Source organism: Poromitra crassiceps (genome assembly GCF_964638095.1).
Source record: "Poromitra crassiceps genome assembly, chromosome: 10".
Taxonomy (NCBI): Eukaryota; Metazoa; Chordata; class Actinopteri; order Beryciformes; family Melamphaidae; genus Poromitra; species Poromitra crassiceps.
Window position 1 is genome coordinate 1,122,501 of NC_139631.1, and position 19,505 is coordinate 1,142,005.

Genomic DNA, 19,505 nt, shown 5'->3' on the forward strand with positions numbered 1-19,505 from the left:
AAAGGAAGTGACGGTGGCTTTTCCGTCACTTCCGCTTTCCTTTTCCGCATCCGTTTCAGCTATTCACGTTAAAACTGCACAGAAGACGTCAACTCGTCTTACAACAACAGTGGAAAATTACTGGAAGGTTGCGGCGCAAGTTGCTATTTAGACTGTAAACAGTGGAGCACGGACGCAGAAAAGGAAGTGACGATGGCAGGAGAGGTGCGCTGTACAGGAAGTTGGGAAAAACGGTAGGGCTGTTTTATTTTTCAAAGAAAAATAGGCTCTGGGTTCCCAGATTGCTCAAAATAGAACTTCTACAGAAACAGCACAGGATAACGGTGAATTGCACCAGGATGCAGCTGCACACATGCTCAGTGTTTTGACTTTCCACGTGCACTTCCCCCAATACCAGCATCCCTACAATAACCATATTCCCGTGCAAACACACTTTCCCTACTTCCTGGTTCGCAGATCAACTCCACTGTAAGTGTTTCAATGAGGCAGCTGCTTGGGGAACGGGCCGTACGAACACTTCTGTCCAAGGACAATGTGTCTGGCTTGACCATTGCGTGTAAGCGCACTGGCCTCCAGAGGCTAATGGAGACCACCAAGATGGAGCCCCGGAGACTTTCCAGGGTTAAAACATGTCTGCGAGCGAACTGAGACACTCGGGGGTCTGCATGTGTGCTCAGGTTGACTAGAGGGCCAGCAGGTCGTCTCCACGCTAAACGCTACAAAGCTCACAGTACAATCACTCCTCCTGATCCTTATCTGAGCAACAGTGATGCGGACCTGCTCTAAGGAGCTTTGCCGTGCTGCTGCGCTCCACGAGCAAAAGCTTTTTAAAGATTGACTTCTTTGTGAAGGAGGCGAAAAAAGCTCAAAGAAGCGGCGTTGGGCTGGTGTTTCGTTACATTGTGTTTCTTCAATGGCCTCTAGTGCTTGAAAACAACTTTCCAGCTGAGCAATCCTAACGTTAACAAGTCGTTCGTCTTTGATGAGCTCCATATGCAAAAAAAAAGAAAAAAGAGAGCCTGTGATCAGAGAAATAAAATCATATGTATATTCTGTCATGCCTCACATCCCATGGAGCAGCGCACAATGTGGTGTGTGCTTGAAGGAAAACAAATATCATGTCCCGGTTACGAGGCTGTGTTTGTTTCTGCTGGATCGTTGGAATCGCGTGAGGCTTGAGAAGTGAGCGCCAACGTGACGCTCCGCAAAAAAAAAAAAGACGTTTTTTTTACATGATTTATTTCTTCTACCAGAGATTACAGGAACACTCCGTCTTATCTTCAGGAAGTCATCCAGCCTGTGAGAGAGGGACATGTCAGGAGCTCGCTCCAGCCGTGTGCTTCCCTCCCTGCAGCTATGTTCTCAACCTTGGGTGGTCACTTTACATTTTCCTATACGCACACACACACACACACACACACACACACACACACACATACACACACACACTTCCCACTGCAAGAAACATTGCAACTATGAGACGTTTTTTTTTTTTTATCCGAGTTTGACGTGGGCCTGTTGTGTCGTTCTTTGTCTTGACTAAGAACCCCCCGCCCACTCTTGCCGTCTGCATGGAGGACAAATACATTCATGTCATACTGTATCCGCTAGACAAAAGGGCCTCACATGGCCCAACCCCACCCGGATCTTCACAGTTGACAGTCAAGTTCTGGGTCAGCCGAGCTGGCGGGAGCACACATCCGTCTTGCTTCTCTCTCCTTCTTTCTTTTTTTGTCACAAGCCACAAATTAAAAACGAGACAAACGAGATTTCCACATAAAGGGTTGGAGGGCTCATCTTCAATTTCTGGAGCGGATCGCAGCAGTCTCGGGTTCGCCAGAGTGCACAGACAGAGTGCACACAGACAGAGTGCACACAGACAGAGTGCACACAGACAGAGTGCACAGACAGAGTGCACAGACAGAGTGCACACAGACGCACACTTGGCTCACAGAAGAAAAGGCCCCTTTTTTTCTCTCGATAATTTGCTGTATTTTCCAAGTGCCTATTCTGTCACATCAGATTATTCCTTTCCCCCCGACCATACAACCAAACAGCACTGTACACAGCGTGTTAGTGTTTCTGTGCCAAGCTGGCAGCGCAGCGCAGCAGACAGTTCCGCACAGTTTGGCCCAGCAATGCTCAAAGAACATGGGCACCCCGCAGCACAGTTTATGCTGCGGTGGTGCTCTATATGCCAGTGAAAGGAGACCCGGGGATAGAGTCATCAGGATAGCAGGATGACCTGGGGGTGCATGGCGCGCCCCCCTCCCCTGCTGCTCATCCCTTTCATCAAACAGCCCAGTTGTTGGTTTAGCTCAGGCCCCCTCACAGCAGGCCTTGGCACAGGGGAGCGTCCGTGGCCAAAGAGGATTTGGTCGGAGGAGGAGGAGGAGGAGGAGGAGGAGGAGGAGGAGGAGGAGGGAAGTCTGCTCACGCTCGGCGGCAGCTTTTCCAGCACCAAGCACCACCTACTCCCAATCGTGCGTTACCCCCAAATCCTCCCTGCGCCTGTAAAACCGGCAGGACCAGACCTGGGAAGAGGCCCTAGTGTAAATATATCGTAAAGTTCACACACAAGACGAAAAAGCGGCCACCGCAACCAAAACTCTCAATAAGGCACCATCTCCATATACCTTTCAAAACACATTAGCGCGTAGCCGGCGAAGTTAGCGACATCAATCACATTTCCTTTAGAGCCGTCTTAGATGTTATTACAGCGTTTATCTTTTAGTGGTGCGGTGGCACATCACAGGCGAGGAGATAATGACATGCTTTATTGAAATGGAGATGAATGCGCCCCTCTCCTCTCCATGGGTGGTCTTGGTAGTCGGGAAGCGCTGCACGGAGAAGAGCCCCACAGGCAATTAGCATGCAAGCCAGACTGAACATCTCTGGTGTACGCATTACACACAGCTGGGCTCAAGACATCACTCAAGTACGGGATCCAGCAAGGGCGCGTACGCGTGCGTGTTTGTTTGTGAGTGTGTGTGTGTGTGTGTGTGTGTGTCTGTGTGTGTGTGTGTGTGTGTGTGTGTGTGTGTGTGTCTGTGTGTCTGTGTGTGTGTGTGTGTGTGTGTGTGTGTGTGTCTGTGTGTGTGAGGTAGCGTAGATGAGCGTAGTAGGAGAAGGGAAACAGAGGTGGAGTGGAGAGAGCATGAGAGCAGCACTTGTCCTGCCCACTGGAGGGGAAGTGATGGCAGAGAGGCGTGCTGCGGGTTCAACAGCCACTTGCTCCTAAATCACAAATCACGTTGTGTTTACAGCAGCAGCGTGTCTCAACCAGTAGGGAGCCGTGTGGTTTGACCCAAATGACAGTACGCACTCGCACAAACGCACTCAGACATGCACACGCACACATGCTACACTTGATATTCCATTTTGTACTTGTAATTCTGCAATCCTGTTTTATTGTGTCTAGAGCAGTGTTTCTCAACTGGTCTAGCTTCACGACCCACATTTTTCCTTAGTCATTAACCCTTGTACCCCACTGCCGCGGAATCCTCAATTTACTATTGGTCCATCTGATGGACCTTAACAGGTATCGTGTACTAATTTATAAATATTAATTTAAATTTTAAATTTTTTTACTGTTTATAATTCATTGGTAACTTCTTCCCTAATACCTCATACCAACATTTCATACCTATTCGAATTTTAACCCCTCAAATGCCAGTGTACAGTAAGTACAGTAAAAAAAAAAAAGTACATAAAAAAAAAAAAAGTGATTTTTTTTCCATTTCCATAAAGACAAACTGGCTTTGGGTCTGATATTATGGGCAGGTTGGGGTGTTTTACAAAAGTCACCACTGCAAGATGCCTAGTATCAAAGATTTGCAGGCATGATGTCACAATAGCTATGACATCACTAGCCTATGACATCATCAGTGATGTCATGAGATGATTTTTTGTCAATAATATGTCACTGATGACATTACTGATGATGTCACAGACATTGTGACATCATCAGTGGGTTTTTGTATTTTTTGTGATTTTTTGTAAAAATAGTATTTTTTCATATTTTGAGCCAAAAATCCAAAAAGCGCATGTTCTGGACTTCCAGCCATTTTCCCCAAAAAACACAAACGAGCTTTAGTCCAGCATCTATCCTGGTCTAAAGGCTTCAAATCAGTAGTGTGGACTGTCAAATTCAGTTTTCTAATATTTTCCCATTTTTGGCATAGGAATCAGTTTTTTTTACATTTCATGTAAACTGTATGGAATTGATTGCTATGCCAAAACTGGGGGAATATGGGGAAATAGGCAAACACAGTAGAAACTACAATTTTAACCCCTTGAGTCAAGGTGAGATGTGTAACATCAAGGAAATAATGATTTTTTTGAAAAATTTGCTGGAAGTCAAAAAAAAATGTTCTTTTTGTGCAAAATTAACATTGAAATCAATGGGACAACTATGCAATGGACCTTGAGACCATGTAACTCCCCCAAAATTTCTACCAACTCCAAGGTTAGATATTAAGGTCAAAGTTCAAGGTATTTGGTCCAGGATGCCCGCTGAAATAAATGAAATAAATTAATTTTGTGAAAATTTGCTGGGAGTACCAATAGAGTGGTTTCAATGGAAGTCAATGGGTCCATCAGATGGACCAGTAGTAAATTGAGGAGTATTTTTGAAAATAGGTCTTAGGAGCGTATAAAAATGATAACTATGATTGATTTTTGTCAAATACCCCAAAAAAAATACCTAGCCTTAGTTTAAAACCATTTACTCAAAAACTGTCGAAACGGCCCATACGCGACTGCAGGAAAAGTCCATCAGATGGACTAGTGGGGTACAAGGGTTAAGTCGCGACCCAATTTTCAGAATTTAGCCGAACTTTGTAGCATAATTTAGCCCCCATGGCAATACACTAGCATGGCAAGTTGGTACCAATAGTGCCTTAGGTCTTCTAATTTCAACTGGTACCAGTATCTTCACTTTTGCTTTAAAAATGAGCATGCTGCAGCCTCTGAAAAACAGTAATGTTGGCCGTGGATGCCAGCGTCCTCAATGAGAAAATTAACTTTTTTTTCTTATGCACACATCTACGACCCACTCAAAACGGCCCCGCGACCCACTTTTGGGTCCCGACGCACCAGTTGAGAAACACTGGTCTAGAGTGCGTTACCACCAACTGCGTAAAAATTTGGTTTTATACAGAGAGAGAAAACAACAAAGTCTGCAGATTTTGTTTTCAGCCTGCTAAGAGTGGATGTACAGTATAGACAGTAAAGCAGATCAGGTTAACTTTGGGCTCAAACTGTATCCTAAGAAGCGCTCCATATTTAATTTACCTGCCAAGTATGAATTGCACAATCTCAAAGGTAGTGCTGAAACCAGTTTAGACCTCCAACCAAACTGTAACAGTCAAAGAAACTTGAGACAGATACTGTACAACGGCACCTATCAGGCTACAATGACCCGCACTGCTTTGGAATGGATCAATCCCAGGTAGGTTTGTGTGTGGCCGGCCAGATGAGCGACACCACATCATTCATCATCTTATTAAAGAGGCTTTATTGGAAGGGAGAAAAAGTGGTGGTTGGACGTACTTTCTCAAGAACTTGCATCATTGGACAAAAATGCCAGGCGGGTGGGACATCTCCGGCGTACGCTCGTGTTCATTGGTAGACTGGCGACGGGGGGCGGAGCCGCCGGCGGATTGTGCACGGTCAGGTGCAGCAGTCAGTCAAAGCGCCTGGCTCCCCGCTCAGCCAGTTGGCAAGCCGCCCTGAAACGCTCTCACACACAAAAGAGATACCTGCAATTTGTCACCGCTATAAAATAACATTCACCATCCAAATTGTCATTTAGAAGCTTAGGACCTTGGTGTTCCCGACAGGGAGCGATGTTTAATACCGTATCACTGTTACTTACAAAGCATTTTATTATCAAGAACCCCCCCACCACCACCCCACCTCCACCCCGACCCCACCCCACCCCAGCTCCACCCCGACCCCACCCCGTCCGTCCCATACCCTTGAGTTTTTTTCTCCCAGTTGGCAGAGACGGAGTAAAGGTCTTAAAGAAGACATGTAATCCATCCTGGCTGCGTTGCTTTCATACTCGTCGGTGTAAAGGAGGGGGAGGAGAGGCCCAGAGGGCAGTGCATCAATTCTTTGTTTGACGACTGGTTTGGCCGATCGCCAAGGCCTGATTTCTCACACTATGCGTGCCGCTGCACACCTCCAGCTTAGCAGACAGAGAGAGAGAGATGTGCCGCTGCACACCTCCAGTTTAGCAGACACAGAGAGAGAGAGAGATGTGCCACTGCACACCTCCAGCTTACGGCTCGTGCACATCTACAATAGCAAAATCGCTTTTCCGCCTCGTCGCAGCATTTTGTGGGCGTGGAAACCAGCTTCCAGCTTGGAGCTGTAGCCTGTAGAAACGTTTTCAGGTCGAGGTACACAGGAGGGTGGGGGGACGAAATGTGTAGGAAGAGCTGTCATTGGGTAGCTTTAACAAAAGGTCCCGCCCTAGTCCCACCCCGCGAGCGTGAAGCCGCTCGGAGACAAACCGCCTCTAGTCTGCGACAGCGAAACGCTGGGCGGTTCCAGCGACAGGGGGCGCGAGGTTGAAATGGACCAATCAAATGCGGAAATAGAGCAAGACAGCCTATCAAGATGCAGCGTCAAAGAGGCTTTCACAGGAGGCATGCCGCCGAGCGTTTCATGGTGTGCACGAGCCGTTAGCAGACAGAGAGAAGCCGTTTTCCCACATGCGTACCGGAAAATTACCTGTAAGTCAATATCGGACATTTCCCTTCACACCTGAGCGCTCGCATGTGGGAATATAGCAGCGAAATTGCCTGTATGTTGGGGGGCGGGGCGGCACTGCAGAGCGGGTGGGGAGTGACGTGTCGGCAAAACTCCAATGGTGAAATAAGTTTGCTTGTCACACAATAAATCACACTCGTTTAACTTAAGAGGGCATGTATGTTGTACCATTCACATTCGCTAACCAGTCTTTGAACTGAAATATTTGAAGAAGTTGGGATCCGTGTCTGAGAGAAATAGCCTGGCTGGTTCGATGTTTATCCGTTCACCTGCGTCGCGTTGAAGCACCTTTTACAGACTGGCTTCGTTTGATGTGTCCGGGCTTGCCTTCGCTGTCGGCAACGTAAGCAAAATACTTCCACATTTCGCTTCATGCATTTGCTTTCTCAACAAGCGTTGGGCGGCTTGCAAGACTCTCAGAGCTGTCTGTGTCCCTGTCGGGCTGCTGAAGGAGGAGGACTGAAGGACTGGCCAGAGAGAGAGCAGGCAGCAGAGAGGGGAGAGGGGGAAATCAGCACGCCCACACATGAAGCTGACATACCGCTCTTATTATCACAAGATCATTTCGCCAGTTTGCTTTAATGTGCGCGAATGATTAGATTATGCCCGCTGGAACATTAAGCAACGTGTGTACACCTCGCCCATGAGAGAAGGACCGGTGTCGCGGCAAATGACTTGACACGTTTCACACTTGTGTCCCTGATCGCGCATACCACTCTTCTGACTGGCTCGAAACTGGTGAAATGTCTGCGATGACGGGGTCGCGCTTATACCGGAAAACAACTTTCACACATGAAGGCATTAGACCACGTTCCGGTCATTTAGCGGTAAAAAGCGCATGTGGGAAAACGGCTAGAGAGAGATGTGCCGCTGCACACCTCCAGCTTAGCAGACAGAGAGAGAGAGATGTGCCGCTGCACACCTCCAGCTTAGCAGACAGACAGAGAGAGAGAGATGTGCTGCTGCACACCTCCAGCTTAGCAGACAGACAGAGAGAGAGAGATGTGCGCTGCACACCTCCAGCTTAGCAGACAGAGAGAGAGAGATGTGCCGCTGCACACCTCCAGCTTAGCAGACACACAGAGAGAGAGAGATGTGCCGCTGCACACCTCCAGCTTAGCAGACACACAGAGAGAGATGTGCCGCTGCACACCTCCAGCTTAGCAGACACACAGAGAGAGATGTGCCGCTGCACACCTCCAGCTTAGCAGACACACAGAGAGAGATGTGCCGCTGCACACCTCCAGCTTAGCAGACACACAGAGAGAGATGTGCCGCTGCACACCTCCAGCTTAGCAGACACACAGAGAGAGATGTGCCGCTGCACACCTCCAGCTTAGCAGACAGAGAGAGAGAGATGTGCCGCTGCACACCTCCAGCTTAGCAGACAGAGAGAGAGAGATGTGCCGCTGCACACCTCCAGCTTAGCAGACAGAGAGAGAGAGATGTGCCGCTGCACACCTCCAGCTTAGCAGACAGAGAGAGAGAGATGTGCCGCTGCACCTCCAGCTTAGCAGACACAGAGAGAGAGAGAGAGATGTGCCGCTGCACACCTCCAGCTTAGCAGAGAGAGAGAGAGAGATGTGCCGCTGCACACCTCCAGCTTAGCAGAGAGAGAGAGAGAGATGTGCCGCTGCACACCTCCAGCTTAGCAGAGAGAGAGAGAGAGATGTGCCGCTGCACACCTCCAGCTTAGCAGACAGCGAGAGAGATGGAAAGATTGAGGGATGAATTCAGGTCTTGCTGTAATTGCTGTTGTTTCATTTACAAGTGCTGTTGTTCTTTTTGATAATTGTGTCTACGAAGATATGCTCAATATGTTGCGATGATACGATATGCTTGATGTAAATCGACGTCTTACACAGGGTGAAATATTTATCTCTGGTTAAGTTCCATGGAATGTATTGTTTGTGTACCTTTATATATATATATACATATACATATACATATAAATATACATATACATAAACATAAACATACATGTACATACATGTTTATGTATATACGAGGGATCAGCCGAGCAACATTTTGGTAAACAAACCGCGTCACTGGGTGGTAAAGGCAATGGAACCCTATGGAGCCCAAGTGGCGCGAGGCTTGAGTTGCTGACTCTAGCCAGTTAACTCTGTTTACATTTTAAGAACTGCGACAGTTCACACAACTTTAACACGACATGCATATATTATACATCAAACTCTTGAGCTACTTCTGCTCTCACTCAGAATGTCAAAATATAAGCGATGTGATGTATAGTTTTTGAGATATTAATGTTTGTTTGACACAACTCATACTATTAACTGCCGCGGGGTTCCGCATTTCTGGGTGTCAAGTGACGTCACGCTGATCCCTCGTATATGTTTGTTTGTGTGTGTGTGTGTGTGTGTGTGTGTGTGTGTGTGTGTGTGTGTGTGTGTGTACACATACACATATACAGTATTATATATATATATATATATATATATATATATATATATATATATATATATATATATATATATATATATATATATATATATACTGTATATATATATATATATATATATATATATAGATATATATATATTTATTTATTTATAATATATATATATATTTATTTATATTTATTACCTATACACACACCCCAATGCAAACATTGTCGTGAAACGGCATATAGGCTACTCTGTGTCTCAATTTCGTTTTTGAAGCGTTTACAAGTCCACCAATCCAAAGCCACATTCAGGCTGGGCGCCAATTTGCATTGGGGATCAGTTAGCACTCTGTCATTGTCAGCGTGAATGGAAGGAGAGCGCTGCGTGAAGACACGTGTGCTGTCACTCATATACCTCACACACACCCTTCTCAATGTGGGGTCTGGGGACCAACAGCCGTCCTTGAGTGGGTTCCAGGGGGTCCCCAGCAAATGAATGAATGTTTAAACGTCACCATTATTTAATTTAGAAGACGATTGGAGAATGTAGAATAATTACTATGTTGATCATAGTTTCACTGTTATCCCTCTATCTCTACCTACAATTAAATACAGATAGTCATAGAATTCTGGACAAAATCATATACTGTACGATTAAAATTATTCTCAGATTCGGGTCCAAGAGACTAAATCTCATGAAATGGGGGAGGGTGGTGCCGATGTGGCCTAAATTACAGGGTCCTTGATATGAAAAAGGTTGAGAATCACTGCATTGTTCAGATCACTATCACAGATGCAACTATAGTGAATCCGTAGTGGCATGTTAGCGACAACACTGCTTGAGTCATGGATACTCCCCTAAGGCCACATAATTCCCGGCTCATATTTCTCGAATTACTCTGCACATTGTTTCAGATGTCCTCGACACAGGCACTGTTCAGTCTGTATTTGTAAAGTGCATCTCACCAGACAGTGTTGGAATGATTATAGACTGATGCTCCATCACTAATCACTAAAAGCAACTCAAACAGCACAGAGGCTATAGTGTGGACTCTTGGCAGTGTTTCACAGTTTCACATCAAAGCACAAGCTATCCATTTTTATTGTAAATTGTATAATATAATATAATATAATATAATATAATATTATATAATATTATATAATATTATATTATGATATTATATGATATGATATGATATATGATATTTATAATTTAACATAATAATCCAAAAATCCAAAGCTAAATTCCATACCGAGTTTTGATTTCATGCTTGCAATCATTTGGAAAGATGTAAAATTTTGAAATGGTGGAGCTCTAAATTTGGAACAAACCTGTTTATGTATACACGTGTATGCCACCATTATTTCTATGTACAGTGCATGTTATTATATTTGTGTGAGCCTGCGTGTGTGTGTACGTGTGTTTGTGTGTACAGCATGTGTTTGTCTGTGAGCGTTCAGGTGGAACTCCTTTGCAGGCCACATTCCTGCAGGATTTCCACCTGGGTCGCGGCAGACGTAATGCATCTCTCGTCGTTTGCACAGCTAATCGTCAGATTTAAAGTCATCCGTCTATTTCGCACATCACAAATACTTTGCTGTCTACAGCATTCTGCCAGGAGGCCATGTTTTCAATGAGTAGAGACATCTATAGGACTACAATGGACACCTCTTAATACTTGGCAAATAACCGTGTCACGCTCCTAACAGTCACACACACACACACACACACACACACACACACACACACACACACACACACACACACACACACACACACACACACACACACACACACACACACACACACACACACACACACACACCAAAACACACACAAGGACTAGTCAGTGCGAATAAGCAGACTATGGGCGTTGCTGACGATATTGAAATTACCCACGCACTGCAAAGTCTGCACAGTTGCATTTTCAGCAGCGAGTTGCTAAGTCAACCAGAGGTGATTATCAAATCCAGGAATGCTAGGTTGATACTTGTGTCCTCGTGGAGAAGAACATTCTTCCAAAGTTATCTTGGAGACAGTTTGAGATGGCCTGCCTGCTTATGACCACTTAAGATGCACCTGTTCACTTTCCCAGCTGAGTCTATATATACAGACCATAGCGCTGTTTGGATGTGTGTTGTTGCAATCAATCTTGGGGCTTCCATTCGTTCTTGTCAGCCAAGTCACCAGGCATCTTTGATTGACAAATAAAGTTCTGTGATATCTACCGTTGTAGAGAAGAACGCATATTGAGAAAGACCAAGATCAGGATGCCACCACGGATTGCCCAGATGACACAAGCAGGCAGTTAGGTAAGTGGGCTAGTTTCTGGGGCATCTCCAAAGAGAACCTGGAAACACTGCATTTTACTGCCAACTGCTCCACAGGAGCTGCTGAGTGGCTGCGGTTGCATTCTACAGGGGATGTCCCATTGTGCAACTGTAAGAATGTGAAACAGGGTGTTGCTGAACAACAGCATGTGCTCAGCAAACCTTGCATTGATGAATGAAGGTTAAGAAAACATGCAAGGTACACACAGAAGTGTACTCACATGCATAAATATGTGTGCACACACGTAACGTATACATGGAACTGCTCAAGTAAGTTGAACCAGAAGATTTGATAAATTGATATGATTGATCTGTAGACTTGGCTGATTAAAATGATTTGGAATGGATTGTGATGTTGGTTGGGGTTGGATGGGTTGCTGCATTGTTTACTCACCGTGTCTAATAATTATAGCCTATATGTTGTGGAAGCAGCACTTAAAGGAACACTGCCCGAATTTCAACCAGCTTTGTATCATTACAAAATCAGTAGTATATCAGAAAACTGTAAACAGTTTTGCAATCATTCATTTGACAGTTATTGAGAGTTGATTTCTGTGAAGTTTTGGACCAGTGATGTAGTGCATGAATGACATCACTGGTCCACGGTGTCCCGGGGAACGGATATGAAATGGCTGCGGAACGACACCCACATCGATGGACGGACAACCGCAGTGTTGGCGCAGCGCAGAGCTCTGCTATCAGTGATTGGCTGTTTAGAACGTAGCCCTCCTGAAAATACCAGGCGCTCATTCAAAAGGCCTCAGGTATGTCTGGGTTGACCATGACTGTTGAGCTGAACAAAGCAGAGAGATCTGCCCCAAAAACCAGACAGGCGAAACTCAGCAGCGAAGTTGCTTGAGTGACATCACTCATGACATCATCACTGATTTTTTGGGGGGTGTCATCATCACTGATGACAACACTCACTGATGACATCACAATTCCTTGAGTGACACCACTGATGACATCATCACTGATGACATGTTCACAATTGCTCGAGTGACATCACTGATTACATCATCGGTGACATCATCAGTGGGAAGCAGGGATGCTGATGATGTCACAATGGCTCTGTGAGTGTGAAGGCCTAATACAAATGTAAAATATAACTGTAGTGCCCTCTGTGGGCAGGCCCCCCCCCCTTTTTTTCTCTCTCTCTCTTTGCACCAGATTCATTCCAGACCACTGAAAAATGTTTTGGCAAATTTAGGAGGCGATCGGAGGAACGGCTGGGGAGATACATTTGCTCAGACAGACAGTGATTATATAGTAATAATAATAATAATAATAATAATAATGGCAAATACTGTACAAGTAGTGTCCAGCAGCAGAGCTGCCCGGCTGTTCAACCGACCAGGATCTTCACTGTTGTTGATGATGAGATGCAAGTTTTGAATGCACAACACATTGTAGGATGATGATCCATCTGGTCTTGAATTGTCACGTACCTTTTGGAAAAAATCGAATCAGATCTCGCCTATAGGGCACCTGCCAATGGAAGGACTGGTGGACGACGGAGCTGGTTGGAGAACCGGTGCGACAGTACTACTACTTCAAGGTAGGGCTTGCCTTCTCGGTTAAGCCACGGCCATATTGATGCTAATCATCAGCCCAAAACACTCGTTCACTCATTATGTTATGGTATCCGCTTTGATGGTGTTGTTCAATGTAAACCCTCGATAAAAACGAGTGAGCCAAAGATAGTTATAGACAAGAAGCACATCAAAGCTGGGCACTGTCTGTAACACTATGGATTTTGAAAAGTACATATTGGTCTAACCTTAGCAGGTACATCGTGGCACTTGCAATGGAAAAAGCCTTCCAGAAGAACACGAGCGGTGCTGGCCGGTGATTGGCAGGGCCCTCTGCAGAGCAGACGGCCTGGCTGACTAGCTGGCTGGCCCACGGTTAGGGGTTTTCCTCCTGCACAGCTGGAAAGAGGGAGAGGTGTGGGTGAGGAGGCTGTAGGAGGGTGAGCGAGGTAGAGAGAGAGCACAAGTGAATGAAAAAAGAGAGAGAGGCCAGTGGAGAGCGAGAGGCAAGCGGAGAGCAAGAGCCAGCGATTTGCTCTGCTGTTGCAGGGGGATCCTTAATAAACACATCCATAAACTCACTCTCTCCCCCACTGCTGGTCTCTCTCCTGCCGCTGGTCTCTCTCCTGGCCAGGCCGATCCACAGCCGGGATGGAGTGGAGGGTGAGGGCGGCCAAACTCAGTTGGTACACGGTACATCTTTTCACTGTTGGAATCTACTCTACACACTTTTCTATGGAAACTGACCTATGAGTGACAGGTCTGGAACGACCTGTCAGACAAGGTCAGCCTAGTCAGCTCACTGTCCTCCCTTAAAAATGCCCTTTTTAGTCTTGATTTACATGGGCTATTTTGTACTTGAACTATATTGTCTGCATTTTGTTTTATTGTCTTTTTTTGCATATTTTACCTTTAATAGTTTATTCTTATTTATTCATTTATTTATTTATTTATTTATTTATTTATTTATTTATTTATTTATTTATTTATTTATTTACATTACAATATTTTTGGACAATAAATACATATTTTTGGATTGGAGCTGCCAATATCAATATTCAATAGGTTGATATTTAATTGATTCCCCACCCCCTCTCAAAAAATTACAATTATGATTACAATTTATAATTATATAATTGTAATATTATATTATAATTATATTATTATTCTATCTACCTATCTATCTATCTATCTTACTATTATATCTATCTATATCTATCTATCTATCTATCTACCTACAGCATCTATCTACCTACCTATCTATCTATCTATCTATCGATCTATGTAAGTATCTATCTATCTATCTATCTATCTATCTATCTATCTATCTATCTATCTATCTATCTATCTATCTATCTATCTATCTATCCATAAGATGATGGGTAGACTTTCCTATGGCCTTGACCTGGAAACACCCTGTCTGTAACCTGTTGAACCCCCCCCCCTTCCCCACACACACACACACACGCACAAGCACACGCACACACACACACACACACACACACACACACACACACACACACACACACACACACACACACACACACACATACACACACACACACCCTTTCAGACACTGCAGCTGTCCATGCTCCCTCCGGGGTCAAAGGGGACATCCTAACGCTCGTCCCCCTTGAGACTGGCACCTGTTGGCCCCGTCTTAGCCCGGCCTTCATAAAGCCAACAGAGAATTCAATAAAGTGGGCTTAGAGCCACGAGGCCTGATGGTGCCTCTGTTCGCCTCGTTTTCCGCTCCTTTCTCCCTTCTCCTTCTCCTGCATGTTTCTTTGCAAACTGCCAAGTGAAGCAAATGTGTGAAATATCACAAAAAGAAAAATCTGAATTTGGTGCATCTTCTTAAGCTGGGTTGAAGCAATTACCACGGATAAGTAGTAAATATGTTTATGCTCTAATGGGGATCAGCTCAAGTCTTTCTGCAAGTGGTTCCAGGTTGCAGGAGCGGAGAACATAAAGCACCGTTTGGCAAATTCAGTGCAAACGTTGAGAGGACGCACAGTAAGAAGAGGGTGTCATTTGAACTCAAGCAATAATTATTAGTTTTGAGAGAGAAATACCCCCAGAGGTAAGAGGAGAGCAGACCAAGAATGGACTTATACATGAATATGTACCAATGAATGAGTCTGCGCAAGGCCAATGAAGGCCACTGACTACTTAACAGCTAACGCCCAGTTCAGGTCATATCACAGTGCACGCCCCCTTTCTTTGAGGTTGTATAACCCATTCATTGTTAGGCCCTTTCTCTGATGCCGTCTTCTCACCCATTCACAGTTTACCACACATGTGGCAATAACCAATCAGCCCAAGCTATTCCTTTCCAGCTGATCCCAATCACCTAATCAGCATAGTATATCAGGGCCCATGTTTTACTCTGTTTTGCTATGTGGTGTGTATGTGCCATGTGTCATTCTCAGTTGCTGATCATCATCGCTGAAGCAGTTGTTTTCGCCCCACCTCCTCCCCTGACCACCACCATCGTCATGACTCCTGATTGAAGAACTCCCTATGGGGGATTTCTTATCCTATTCTTCACTGACGACGCCCTCTCATCATCTCAGGAGAACGTCATCATATCATGGAGTCATACGCCAAAATTAATTTGTTGTATCATTAAAGCTTGTTAAATTTTCTACTAGTCTCTCATGATTGAAATGGTGAGTGAGATCTTTGCAGCCTTTAGCAAAACCTCAGAGCGCTGTGGTGCACCCTATCCAGGCCATGCTATTTTGCTGTAACAACTATTAGACAGTTGTCCATTTCCATTCCATTCTTTTCTATTTCGATACATCAGTATATACAGAAAATACTTGAAGCACAGCGGTCTGCCCCTAGAGGATGCAGCAGCAGCAGCAGCAGCAGCAGACTGTCTATGCTGAGACTTGTTAAGGAGTGGAAAGAGTTGTGGGGGGAATTGGCAAGCGACTTGTCTTCCTGTCTGGACGTAAAAAGGTGTGAATCTATCTTTAGGGCTCGATGAAAACAACAACAACGCAAAAGCATGTAAAAGCATCACCTGGCTGTCAATATAGAAATGTTGCCGGTAGACATGTCAATCTTAATGCCACACCTTTTGTATGGGTTTATCTGAAAGGGGCAGGCAGACAATGACATGATTGATAACAGACTTATGTGTTTTAATACCTGTAAGAGGGTTTAAGTGCCATCGCTGCGGGGGACCTTTGCCCTGTGGGTTCCAGTCAGGGATTTGAACCAGCGACTGTTACAGATACTAGAGGTATCTATTAGCATGCCAATCTGTCATCCTTTGTCCGACTAACCTGTTCTGCTCGCTGCGGTCTGATCGCTCGCTCCCTCATATATTGCGCTCTTATTTTTAGATTAATGTGCACTTCAGCTGTCCAAAAGTATAATTAGTGAGCCTATTGAGGAGCTGACAGGCCGGAGCTGCAGGAAGATTGGTCTGGCTGTGACTCTGACAATGTGTGAGTCACCGCGCTGATCCCCTGCTTCATTACAGCAAATCCCTGCCACAAAGAAGACCAACGAAGAAGAGATTTACCCTGGGAGGTCTGCCGCGGGGGGGAAAAAACCTAATGTGCCTGTGTGTGTGTGTGTGTACATGTGCGTGTGCGTGCCTGCCTGCGTGCATGCGTACTGCATGTGTTTGTCTGTGTGTGAGTGTGTGTGTGTGCGTGTGTGTGTGTGTGTGCGCGTGCGTGTGTGTGTCATAACTTAAAATGTTTCCAATCTTTTTTCTGTCTTTTTCTGTTTCTTCACCCCGCCCACCCCTGCTGCCCCCCTGTTTCTCACACACACTTTCACTCAGTCCCTCACTCCCTCACTCACTCTCTCTCTCACACACACACACACACACACACACACACACACACACACACACACACACACACACACACACACACACACACACATTCACACACCCCTCCTCTCGACGTATAATTAACTACAGTTGTTAATGGGCTCAAGAAGAATTTGACTTGTAAGCCGATCCTACAATTAGGGCTTATTGACTTTGCATAAATGTTGGGGGCTGCTCTCCCCAGGGGCGTGGGGTGAAAGAAGGCCGTCTTTGAGGGGCTGCCAGGCCTGGCCGGACCCCCTGAGATGGTGGAGGGCGGGGGGGTGGGGTGTGTGTGGAGAGGTGAGGTATCCCTTCCAAAAATCTTCCCGGGCATCCTTTGGGGTCACACAGGACATCGGGTTAACCTCAGGAAACTCCAATGAAACCCCATAGCCCAGCACTTCCCAAACCCGGGTCCCATGCAGCAAAATGAGGAATTATGTGAATTATATGATTATATCACGGAGCTGGCAGGAGAGGTCATGTTTGTTTTTGTCCCTGTTTGTCTGTCTGTCTGTTTGTGCGTCCGCAGGATATCTCAAAAAGTTATGAACGGATTTGCACAAAACTCTGAAATGAAGGAATAAACAAATTCAATAAGAAATATAGGAATAGATAAATCAATGATTGAATCAATAAATGGTAAAATAAATATAAGTGCGTAAATTAATAAATAAAAACACAAAAACAAAATGAATAGATCACATTTATTTATTTATTCATTCATTTATTTATGTATTTATTTGTTGTATTTATTGAGGCACATTCGATTTCCATTCCTCAAGCAGCTAATGAGGGGAGTCAGTGGGCATGGTAATGTGTCATTAAGCATTAGTAATCAAACTTGTGTGTGGGGGGGACTTCCGTCCCCCTCGCTCGGACCACACCTCGGACCACACCTGGGGTCTCGGCAGTGGAGCAGAACATTCATTTGCTCTTCTGGGCCTTCTGGGCAGACTTGGTGATTTTACCTGCAGTGACATTCTTCTTCTCCACTCCCCTGACCACACCGACGGCCACGGTCTGACGCATGTCGCGCACGGCAAAACGACCCAGTGGAGGATACTCGGAGAAGCTTTCAACACACATGGGCTTGCTGGGGATCATTTGAACAATGGCAGACTCTCCTGACTTGAGAGCCTTGGGGCTGTCCTCCAGCTTCTTGCAAGAGCGCCGGTCAATCTTCTCCTTGAGCTCTGCGAATTTGCAGGCAATGTGGGCCGTGTGGCAGTCCAGCACAGGAGTGTAACCAGCACTGATCTGGCCCGGGTGATTCAGGATGATCACCTGTGCGGTGAAGCTGACAGCTTCCTGGGGCGGGTCGTTCTTGCTGTCGCCGGCCACGTTGCCGCGGCGGATGTCCTTGACCGACACGTTCTTGACGTTGAAGCCCACATTGTCGCCGGGGAGGGCCTCGGTCAGCGTCTCGTGGTGCATCTCCACAGACTTCACCTCAGTGGTCAGATTGACGGGGGCAAAGGTCACCACCATGCCGGGCTTTAGGATGCCCGTCTCCACACGGCCCACAGGCACTGTTCCAATACCTGCGATCTTGTAGACGTCCTGCAGGGGCAGACGGAGAGGTTTGTCTGTGGGACGGGATGGGGGCTGGATGGCGTCCAGAGACTCCAGCAGTGTGACGCCTGAGACATTTCCGTCTTTCCTGCTGATCTTCCAGCCCTTAAACCAGGTCATGTTGGGGCTGGCCTCAAGCATGTTGTCTCCGTTCCAGCCAGAAATGGGCACAAAGGCTACAGCGTCAGGACTGTAGCCAATCTTCTTGATGTAGGTGCTCACTTCCTTCACAATTTCTTCATATCGCTTCTGGCTGTATTTTGGCTCAGTGGAGTCCATCTTGTTGACGCCGATAATGAGCTGCTTCACGCCCAGCGTGTAGGCCAGGAGAGCATGCTCGCGGGTCTGCCCGTTATTGGAAATGCCTGCCTCAAACTCTCCCACGCCAGCAGCCACAATCAGCACAGCACAATCTGCCTGTGAGGTCCCGGTGATCATGTTCTTGATGAAGTCCCTGTGCCCGGGGGCGTCGATGATGGTCACGTAGTACCTGCTGGTTTCAAACTTCCACAGTGAGATGTCGATGGTGATGCCACGCTCACGCTCTGCCTTCAGCTTGTCCAGCACCCAGGCATACTTGAAAGAGCCCTTACCCATCTCAGAGGCTTCCTTCTCAAACCTCTCAATGGTTCTCTTGTCGATGCCACCACACTTGTAGATGAGGTGGCCGGTGGTGGTGGACTTGCCGGAGTCCACATGGCCGACCACTACAATGCTGATATGGAGCTTCGCCTTTCCCATTTTGGCTGTAGTCACAAGACAGTAGCCTCTCGCAAAGGAAATCACAAGAAAAAGGGTCCGCCACTTATATAGCTTCAGCAGGAGGGGTTTATGACATCACTGATGATGTCACAATGTCATGACATCTTCAGTGATGTCACTTGAGCAATTGTGATCTCATAATGTCATGACATCATCAGTGATGTCACTCGAGCAATGACTGTTGACAGTTATGTCAATAGTGACATAATCAGTGATGTCATAAATCACCTAATGATGTCACAATGTCCATAGACATGATGACATCACAATTGCTTGAGTG

At 45.9% G+C, this 19,505-nt stretch overlaps 1 pseudogene across 1 annotated transcript; it reads right to left on the minus strand.

Annotated features, from left to right (window-relative positions):
• Positions 1 to 17,815: 17,815 nt before the first annotated feature.
• Positions 17,816 to 19,204, minus strand: LOC310783335 (elongation factor 1-alpha 1 pseudogene; annotated as a pseudogene). The gene has a single exon. The product of its transcript is annotated as an elongation factor 1-alpha 1 pseudogene (transcript).
• Positions 19,205 to 19,505: the final 301 nt, after the last annotated feature.